Here is a 10,237-nt window from a genome sequence, read left to right on the forward strand (position 1 = left end):
TTATTATTTATATTAATTCATTAGTAAAATTATTTATTATTTAATTAAAATATATCTCTGGAAAGGAATATTTTCAATCTCGTTTTATAATTAACAGGTCAAAAGATGTCGTGTATCTCTGGTTCTGTCAAATCGTTGTGGCATAAAATACATAACTTTACGGCTGTTAATATGACATCCAGTAACGTGATTGTATATGTAAAATATATGGTATAAAGTAAATTAAAATAGATATTTAATCTGTCGGAAATAAAACAGTTTAATAAAGGATGATTAAAGGGTTTGTTGGAAAAGCGCTTTCCCCACATATTTTGCGATAAAAAATTATTCATTCATTTTTTCCCCAGAATCTGTAGCTAATATTTTTTCATTCCCTGACAAAAACTTTTTAACTCTCCTGTTATTCATGATATGGAGTAAAATATATCTACTATGTGAATTGAAAATTCTATTTTTTTTAGCTAACAATAATAAACCATTAAGGGAAATAATTTTTTCACATAGATAATTATTTTTAATTTCAAACTTCTTTTAAGTTTAAAAAAATTGCCTTATTTTTTACAAAAACCCTTCAATTGCAATTGTTTATCATTCGTTATTGAAATTCTCATCATTATTAATTTATTTATATAGAAATATAAAAGGTAAATCTGAATGTGTATATGCTCTTTCCCAAATTAAATCATATAAAATTTCACTTAATGAATAAAATATTATAATGGTAGTTATACTTTCAATTCAATAAGTGGTTTTCCTAAAAATAAATAGGATACCTATTTTATTCAAAAAAGAAGTAACTCCAACAATTAAACTGTTAAATCGTCAAGTTATATTTTTGACTGAAAATATTGTATTTATGTGTAAATCACATTTGTTGAAATCAAATACTATATTTTCATATAAGTAACTTAAAATTTCGAATTTTTGGACGTTTTTGGAATGGCATCGGAATCAAAATTTTTAATTCCATATATAGGTCACTTTTTTAAATTTATTTCGTATTACTTATCTCTGTGTATTTAACTTCAATTCTTTTTTTTTTATTTAGTACTTACTAATAATAATCGGATTATTTCAGAAATAAAATAGAAAAATGTATAGAATTTGTAGAAAGTTGTGTACTTCGTCTCTCCAATAATCTTCAAGTCTTTAACCCCTTTTTTGAAATATCCTTAATTTCAAAAACTTTTTACGATGAGAAAAATTTATTTTAGTTTATAATTTACTTGCACAGTTAATATTTTTTTTTCATTAAAAAAGTTCTAGTAATCCAAGTAGAAGAACACAAAGTATTTTTAATGCAGCTTAATACTTCGTTATGAGATACCTTATTCCTTTGCATCCAGCTGCGCATACGGACACTGCCAAGATAACAAGAGACGAGTTTCTGAGATACTTATGACAGCCCAGAGTCAGACTAATTCTCTCAGATTTCTCTAATAACAGTTTTATTTGAAGGGTCATTAAGTTGTTGCCGTTGTTCCATGAACCCACGCCGTCTGACCTTACGGTTCTACTAACACGTGACCATTATCTTATACAGAAATGTCAGAGTCGTTACGTCATTATATTCTCCCATCTTATGGTTTATAGCTTTAAATAAATTAATTAATGTGTAAATGTCAACTTCTTTATACTACTATGATTATCTCTTTAAGCTTTTATTGAACAAAGGACTATATTTCTGGTTGCGTCATACTTTTTTTAACTTTATTGTTGATCCCCTGGTAGGAATATTTGCCTTACAGACCTTATCTGGTTATGATATATTTTTGAATAAAAAATATAAAATTAAAATGTTATTATTTGTGTAGATTTTGCTTGATATTGGTTTTTTGGTTTTTTTTTGGTTTTTTAAAATATTTATTGATATTTACAACTGTATAAAAAATACAACAAGTAAATTTGATCATAATGACATAATGATATTGATATGATACAGCATGTAGAGAAACTACCCAGTAGTAGAACTCTAAAAACATTTTACAATATAAGGTCACGAGGCCATCTTCTTTTCAGGCGCCTCGGAGGATTGCCAGGAATGGGAGAGGAAGCAAGGTTAAAAACTAGTGGGTTTGGGTGGTTAGGGAGTTTATAATGGAAGGAATGATATCGGGTTCGGGCTAGATCGGTTACATAAGGAGCATTTAGGTCTTTATGGATGGTTTTATCAGTAACAAAATAAGGAGCATTGAGGATTTTACGAAGGATTTTAGATTGTAAGGATTGGATACGAGAGGAATGCGAAGGTTTAGTGGAGCCCCAAAGCTCAACTCCGTATGTCCAGTTGGGCCTTATTATTGTCATGTAGATCAGTCTTTTGTAATGAGTTGGAAGTTTAGACCGTTTGTCTAGTAAGTGTTGTAATAGTCGGAATCTGCGTGCAGTTTCCTGTCTTTTCAGTCTTGTATGAGAATTCCAGGTTAGTCGTATGTCAAGGTGTAGTCCAAGATAAAGAATCTGTTCTACAGGGGTAAGAGCCACATTATTAAAGTATACTGTAGGGCAGTCGGCAGGTTTACTACGAAGAGTAAATGTGATTTATGTTTATACTCCAATTTCGACACCATTCTTCGAGAGTTGTGATATGTATTGGTTAGTTAAGAGCTAACCTAAGAATTTTTTTTTTTTAATAATTTATTTATTGTTATATACAACTGTATACAAATATATGCAACAAGTAAATTTGCTGTAGGTGACATAGTAACATGTGGAAAATCTACCCACTGATGGAACTCCAATAACATTTCTAGAGGAGAAGATCTCAAGACCATCTTCTTTTCAGACGCCTAGGAGGATTATTAGGTAATGAAGGAGAAGTCAGGTTAGAAACAAGTGGATTTGGGTGGTTGAGAAGTTTATCATAGAAGGAATGGTATTTGGTTCTGGATGGAACATATGGAACATTGAGATCAAAGTAAGGAGCATTAAGGATTTTAAGAATATTTAGATTTTGTTTTTAATTTGATACTTGGTTTTTGGTTAAAAATTAGGACTTGAAAGTTTTCCGTTGTTTGAGAATTACCTCAAAGTAACAAAGTAATTAAATAAATTTGAACTTACTTGAGTTAGTGATTGCGTGAGCCGCTATGAAGTGTGCAAATTGTGTGGCTAGGCTAATAGAGTCTGTCTAGGCTCCGGTAACAATTGGGATCTGGGATGGAGAGCTCTGAGGTTAGTTGATAGAGGACTTCCTGATGGGGCAGAAACAGCAGTCTCCCCAGCGGAGGGATGTCTTCTGCGAAGGACTGTTTCTCGTCTTAAAAGGGAGGCTGTACATGGGTGAGATCTTCTAAGGACATTAAAGCACGCAGTCCGGACTTCTTCCGGGCTACACTGTCATCCAGAAAGACAACCTGCAACATAAAACAAATTGACAATATTTATAAAAGAGAATTTAAAAAAAAAAATATGTCCAAGATGTCATAAATGAAGGAACCATAAAACAAAACATCAAGAGCACCAGGATAGTTTTTTGTATAAACACCCATTTTTTCCCATCCATTTCCAAAAAATCCTCAGAATCATTTTACGTGTTAGATATCTAAGAATAAAATTTGTCTCTAGTCATATATCTGTTCCTGCGTAAACGATGGAACCATTAATCTGATCTTGATCAAATTTTCAGCGATGCTCCCAGTTTTAACGGACACCATACTCTTCTTTTTGTATTATGTATGTATAAACCTATTTTTCTCGACCACTTATACTCCAAAAACAGATTGTGTGATTTGGACCAAATTTGAAGGAAAGCTGTGGATTTGTGTAAAATGGCGCCGAAATCATTTTCATCAGATCTCGTATACTTTCGCTTAACGCGATTCAAACGCGGGACGTCTCATAGATTTTATTATGCAGCTACCAATTAAAATTATTTTAAAAAAAAATTAATTCAACAACCACTAAAATCAGTGATTTCTAACTTGAAGAATTCTCTCCCTTCGTTTGCTCCCAGGAAAAAAATTGAATTAAATTCTTACCTAGAAAATTTTGTTTTAATTACATTTTAGAATCTTTCAACTAACATTAAAAAATCAGAAAAGCTAAAATTAACATTGTACAACGTTTTAACATTGTAAGTCCTTTCGGAATAAATGTTGCAAAAACCCACCATCAATGCTCTAGGGACCATCTGTGGTTAAAACTTACCGCTTAAAAATTACTGCTTTAAATATAAGTGATTATGTACTGAACTATCTTGTTAATCACTAATCTACCTACATTAATATAATACATTTTTATATATTGTTATAGATAAATACTTTAAAACAGCGGTTCCCTAATTTTTTTCTTCGCATCTTTGTTGGGCAAAAAAAAATTCGGGACACCCTTGCCGAAAAAAAAAGTTGTTGAACTATTTTCCATAGAGCGGTTGAATATCTAGGATAAGAAGAGAAAAAAAATTCACTGTATATTTACAATTTTGATTTTTCTTTTCTCCTTTTTTTAAAATATTTTTAGAAAGTGCCATTCGCTTTTGGCACCCCTGACATACACTCTGGATACCTCTGGGTGCCGCGGTACACAGTTTGGGAACCAGTGGTTTTCAAAATTGAAAAATTCCTTCCTACCCATTACAAAATTTGAAAAAGCTATTCTGACCTATGCACTTGGCAAACTTTTTACTTTCACGTACCTATATATGGAATATATTGTAAGGAAAAAAATGTTTTTTAGCACCTTCAGAAAATATTAAAACCAGTCCTACAACTTTGCCACTGGAAGTGTCGCAAATATATTTCATATATTTATGATATTACGAAGCATAATTTTGTATGAGAAAAATTCGCTATCTCTAGTTGATCGGTCCTTGTTGGGCTGTTGATGTGAGATGTGTTATCTTCGGTTTGCATGTATATTATATTTTCTTTTGTTCTGGTGATGCTTTAATTGGTGAAACCCTACCAGGTTACAATAGTATTTGGTTTTTTTATTTTTTTTTAAAGGGGCTGATTCAGCAGTTGTTGCCTTGATGAAGAACAAATTTTGGTAGAATCAAATTACTACTACTTGATTTATGCTTTTCATTCCTGACCACTGGTCTTTGGTTTTGAGAAGACTTGGATGACAAAAGAAGCTAGATGGCTAAAGATAAAATTAAACAAACGGACAAAGTTGGGAAATATAAATGTGATTTTTTATTTGCTTAATCCAAAAACTACTTTGTTAATACAAGAAATATCAAATCTTTATCGTGGGTTCTACTCTAGTTTGATCAATTTCTACCTATAGGTCTCGAAATCAGTTAAATTGAAGTTTAATTAAATTGAAAAATAAGGACTTATGGGTCTTGGAAATCTATTGGCGTATTAATCTTAAAAATAGAAGATTTCATTGTATTCGGTAAAGGTTTAGAAACTCTTCCTTCATGAGATTTTTGTACAGTGCATGGCCAAAAATAACTCAGGAATCGATATCCTTTAGAAATAATTAACTCACTCAAAGCGAATCGAACCCGTGACCTTGCGCTCCATTCAGTGCAGAGGCCTCGTGTCGTGTCTGTCCCCCGTCGCCACCTTCCGGGATCTTACAAGCTATTTCTGTTATTATGAAAGAACTATACTAGATTATATATAATTCAATAATATTTTTAAGTACGTTTGGTTTATTGCTTATGTATAATTCTTACTATTAGAACCATGAATTACTTATACCCTAAAAGCTTTTTTTATTAGCTTTGTTTCAATGTTAATGAAACTTAATAATTTGACGAAAAATAAAATTTGTGTGTAATTGTGTGTAAAAGAGAAATATTTGACTGGTTTTTATGTTTTTAACTTATTAGGTGTTATTGTATTTTGGACTTAATAGATGTATATATTTGACCTGGGCAGAATAGCCTGTATAGAGTTTTTTAAAAGGGTTAAATGTCTCATAGTAAATTAAGATGTCCCTGAGGATGGCCGAATTGGCCGAAACGTTGGACGTGTAAATGAAATAAATGTTTTGAGACTAAAATTTGGATAGTGTGTTGAATTATTTTTTATAAAATTTTTAGTCAATTGGCATCTTGAAAGCACAAATGCATGTTTTCTGCATGAAGCTCTTTCGCATCTTTGTTCATTCTATCTTTCCATCTAGTTCTTGGCCGCCAACGTGGTCTCTGGCATTCGTGGTTGTGTAGAAGCGTCCTGATAGATTTCTTCAAGCCATCTGTCCTTGAATGACCAGTCTCTGCAAGTAGTTCACTGTTAGCTCTTCGCCATGTGTTAATAGATAAGAATTCATGATGCTAGTAATTTCTCGAAGGACTTTCCTTTCAAATCTCTCGATTTTGCTTTCTAGAGTACCTGTTAGAATCTAGATCTCGCAGTCGTGTATTAGAGCTGTCTTCTTCATGGCATTATATAATCTTAGCTTCGGAATCTCTGTGTTTTTTCGGGATTGGAATGAAGTATTCTTGACCGAGAAATGAAGGTTCTGTTTGCGCTTGTTATACGCTTAGTTATCGTGGAGCCGAGGTTTTCTAAACTAAATATTTTTCGGCTTACAATCATATAATTGGGTTTATATGTATTTGCTTGCAAGGTCATTTCCTCTGCTTCTTTTATTAGAATCTTTAGGAGTCTTTCCACGTCATGTTTGTTACTAGGATTTCATGTTTCATTCCGACGTGAACATTTTCGTCCATGTCCGCCATGTCCTAATCACTATTTCAAACAACATTGGCAACACATCCTCCTGTTTCCAACCTGTTCTGACTCAAAGGCTTCACATACTTCTTCTTGTATCAGGACTCTACATTTAGGAATCCCCAAATTAGTCATGATCTTCCTTAGACAGTTTCGGTCTACAGAATCATGATATTTATTCGTCTTTAAAATGTGAATGAGTCATAACATCAATGGTTATAAAACATCGGTTTAAATACCTTTGGTAAACATTGATGGCTGTTTGTAATTCTTTAGCTCAACTCGGTATGCGCAAACAAGAAAAAATAATACATGAGCTTATTGTAATAAATTTATATGGCTTGTCAAGTGATTGTCGTCATTGGATCGTAATCTTTAAGTAGTATCAAAGAAATATTTAAAATAACGAATACTGTTATTCAATTACAAAATAAAATGAAATGTTACTCAATAGTAATTTTGAATTAATTATATATTATATTAGAAAATAATGAAATATCTGTTCATAGGATTTTCCTAACCATGGTCATAAGTCTAAATTTAAGTTTGAATTTAACAAGTCCGTTTTAGGTAGAGACGGTCCTATCTTTTAAGAAGCATTGAGGAACAATATTTTACTAGGGCTACAATTCAAAGAAGCTAAGTTTTTTATTTTAAAAAAATGAAATGAATAAGGTTAGGGAAAAATAAATTCATTATTTTTACAAGAAATTCAAGATTTTATCTAACATGTTTTGGATTGTTCAATTTGGGTCAAATATGCACCGTTGCCAAAAACTCTAGTAATCGATTGTCACTGTCATCTCTTGATGCTAATTTCTTATCACTAAGAAAATTTTGACCTGCAAGAAAAATATGATAATCGCTTGGTGTCAGGTCCGGACTTTATGCTGGATGCATCAAAACTTCCCAACCAAATTCCTGTAGTTTCTTACGAGTCACTACAGATGTGTATGACCTGGCGTTGTCTTAATGGAACACTACACCTTTCTTTTGGCCAATTTTGGCCGTTTCTGGTCAATCGCTAGCTTCGTAGGTCCAGTTGTTGACAATAAAGATCCGAATTAAGTGTTTGGCCATATGGAAGCAGCCCATAATAAATGAATCCTTTCCAGTCCCACCAAATGCACAGCAGAACCTTCCTGGCCGTTAGTCCTGGTTTGGCCACCGTTTGAGCTGTTTCACCGCGCTTTGACCACGATCGTTTTCGCACAATGTCAACCTCATCGCCAGTCACCATCCGTTTAAGAAATGGGTCGATTTACTTTTGGCTAAGGCTTCGCAGATGGAAATTCGTTCCATCATGTTTTTTGGTGTTTATTAATGTGGCGCCCAAACATCAAGCTTCTTTTTGAACCCTGCTTTGTGCAAATGGTTTAACACCCTGTAACTCACAACTGAAATGACCTAACAAAAAATAGCAAATGAACTTTTTTAGTGCGATACTTTACGAGATATCGATCGCTACAGCCGTCTACCGAAAAAATTGGATTTCTTTTTCCCCAACCTAATATAATATTTATTTAAAAAAAAAAAAAAACTGATGTAGTCAGATTTTACATTCTATTTCATAGGATTATAAGTACATATCTCTTGTATCAGCTCTTACCATAATAGTTAACTTAATTAAGAATCATCAATAAATAATAATTAATCATAGTAAACTATAAATAATTAACTGCAACGGTATAAACTGCTCTGACCTTGTGTAAATCTATGTAATTTATTAAAAGAACATAAGGACTTTCGAAGAAGTTCCAAAGAGAGTATAAATAGTGTTCCTTTGCGTGTGGGGGAACTCAGAGATCGATTAATAGTAGCCGGAACATATGTTAAAGTCGCGTGTTCAATTCTTCACAGAACTCTATTTAAACAAATAGCTTTATTTATTTCGTTCTGTTTATAAACCTTAGAGCTAATGTGTCGCTTTTATATCTGGAAATACAGCTATAATCAAATATTAAAAGAATCTGAGCATATAGAAAAATGGGGGGGGGGGGTTAGTTGGCCATCCATTCTTAATCAGTATAAATAATTACTATAATTCATTGTAAATATTTGTAATAAACTTCGCATCTATTAAATATTTACAATTTGATATAATTATTATTATTTCGTTTATTTCTCAAATATCAGTTAACACTAACAATGCAATACTACGAAGATCGTAAGACCAATTAAAAAGAAACTATTTAGCGATACATCGACGCCCTAGGAGCCCAGAAAAAAAATATTTTATACCATTTGGAAAATTTTTTGTACTATCGTATTTCGTCTTTGCTCTACATAAATTTAATGGCCAATATTGTTCATTGTATCAACCGAGTTAAAATTTTAAAAAGATTAAAAGACGCTTCTAGTATAATATTATTTTAGGACTAATCAAGTCTGGTTTACTTTAGGAATTTACTACCAATGCCCCTAATTTCCCAAAATAATTCCTCACTCCACACAGTTTTATTGAAATCTATTCCAGCTAAAAGTGCTGAATAGCTGAATTTCTGCTCTTTCCACCTATAAAAATATTTATTATATTTTATGCGTTTACATGGAAGAAAAAGTAGTTTTAAATAATGAAAAACTTCTCAAACGTTTCATTTTATATCTCTGGATCATTTAATACTTTGTTTACGTAGGTCAGGTTTGTACCATTTGGTACAGTCAACTGTCAGTCCACTCTTAAGTGTTTTGTAGATTAGTGGAAAATTATATTTTAGAAAATTGTAGTATTTTTTTTTCTCGGCTCCTTGGGTACATTGCAAGAACCTTCAGGCATATGATTAAAATTGTTTGACATAATTTTACCCAAAAAAAGCGCTTTATTATAAATGGCGTGTTCACGTTCTTAGGATCCCATTGTAAGTAACAAAATAAAAAAAGTAATTTAAAAAAAAAATACAAAGAAACAAAAAGAAAGTAATTGTACGTAATTATTATATCTAGTGACATCATTGTATACATACAAAGAGGTAAAAATTGGAAATCATCAACTAGAAATGTGCGCAAAGAGGAGGTGATTTTGACGTGCCTTCGAATAGGTCATACGCACCTGACCCACGGTTACCTTATGGCCCGCGCGCGATTCTCCATCTGTATGCCAGTCTTGCGGAACAGGACTTAAATTTAAATACATTTTGACAAAATGCCGAGGATATAACTCCCTCAAATCTTTATATGATATACCTGCGGATCTCTATTGCATCTTGAAGGATAACAACAGATATCTCCATCATTCCAAGCTCTACCATAAAATTTAATCAAATTTTACCTCAGGCCCCCATGTTACAATAGTTTCTTATTTCAATATAATCGTATTCATGAATCCGGGACCCTAGCCCCCGTACAAATTACAGCCCAGCCCAAAAGTCTTAAATTACAAGCCTTTGCTATTTCGGAAATTAAGGCAGTAATGATGCATACGTTGTTGGTGCCTTAAAATAATTAATTTAAAAAAAACTTTAATGTACGGTTTAATCCCCATGATTATAGATAAGGATTTATTTATAGATATTTTAATAAAATATAACTGGATTAATTGTTTTTATTTTATGTCTGTACACAATATAATGTAATGAAATGAAATGAAAAAATAACTTTATTCTGGG

At 32.2% G+C, this 10,237-nt stretch overlaps 1 protein-coding gene across 1 annotated transcript in view; it reads right to left on the reverse strand.

The window, feature by feature from the left end:
• ChT (choline transporter) overlaps positions 1-10,237 on the reverse strand; it is a 101,423-nt gene that overhangs the window by 79,225 nt on the left and 11,961 nt on the right. Inside the window, exon 2 of the mRNA XM_014431500.3 lies at positions 3,064-3,356. The gene's annotated coding sequence lies outside the window, so the exon portion shown is untranslated. The remainder of the gene's footprint in view (positions 1-3,063; positions 3,357-10,237) is intronic.

The sequence above is a fragment of the Halyomorpha halys genome, unplaced genomic scaffold (genome assembly GCF_000696795.3).
Source record: "Halyomorpha halys isolate HHAL.00 unplaced genomic scaffold, Hhal_1.1 Scaffold978.1, whole genome shotgun sequence".
Lineage (NCBI taxonomy): Eukaryota > Metazoa > Arthropoda > Insecta > Hemiptera > Pentatomidae > Halyomorpha > Halyomorpha halys.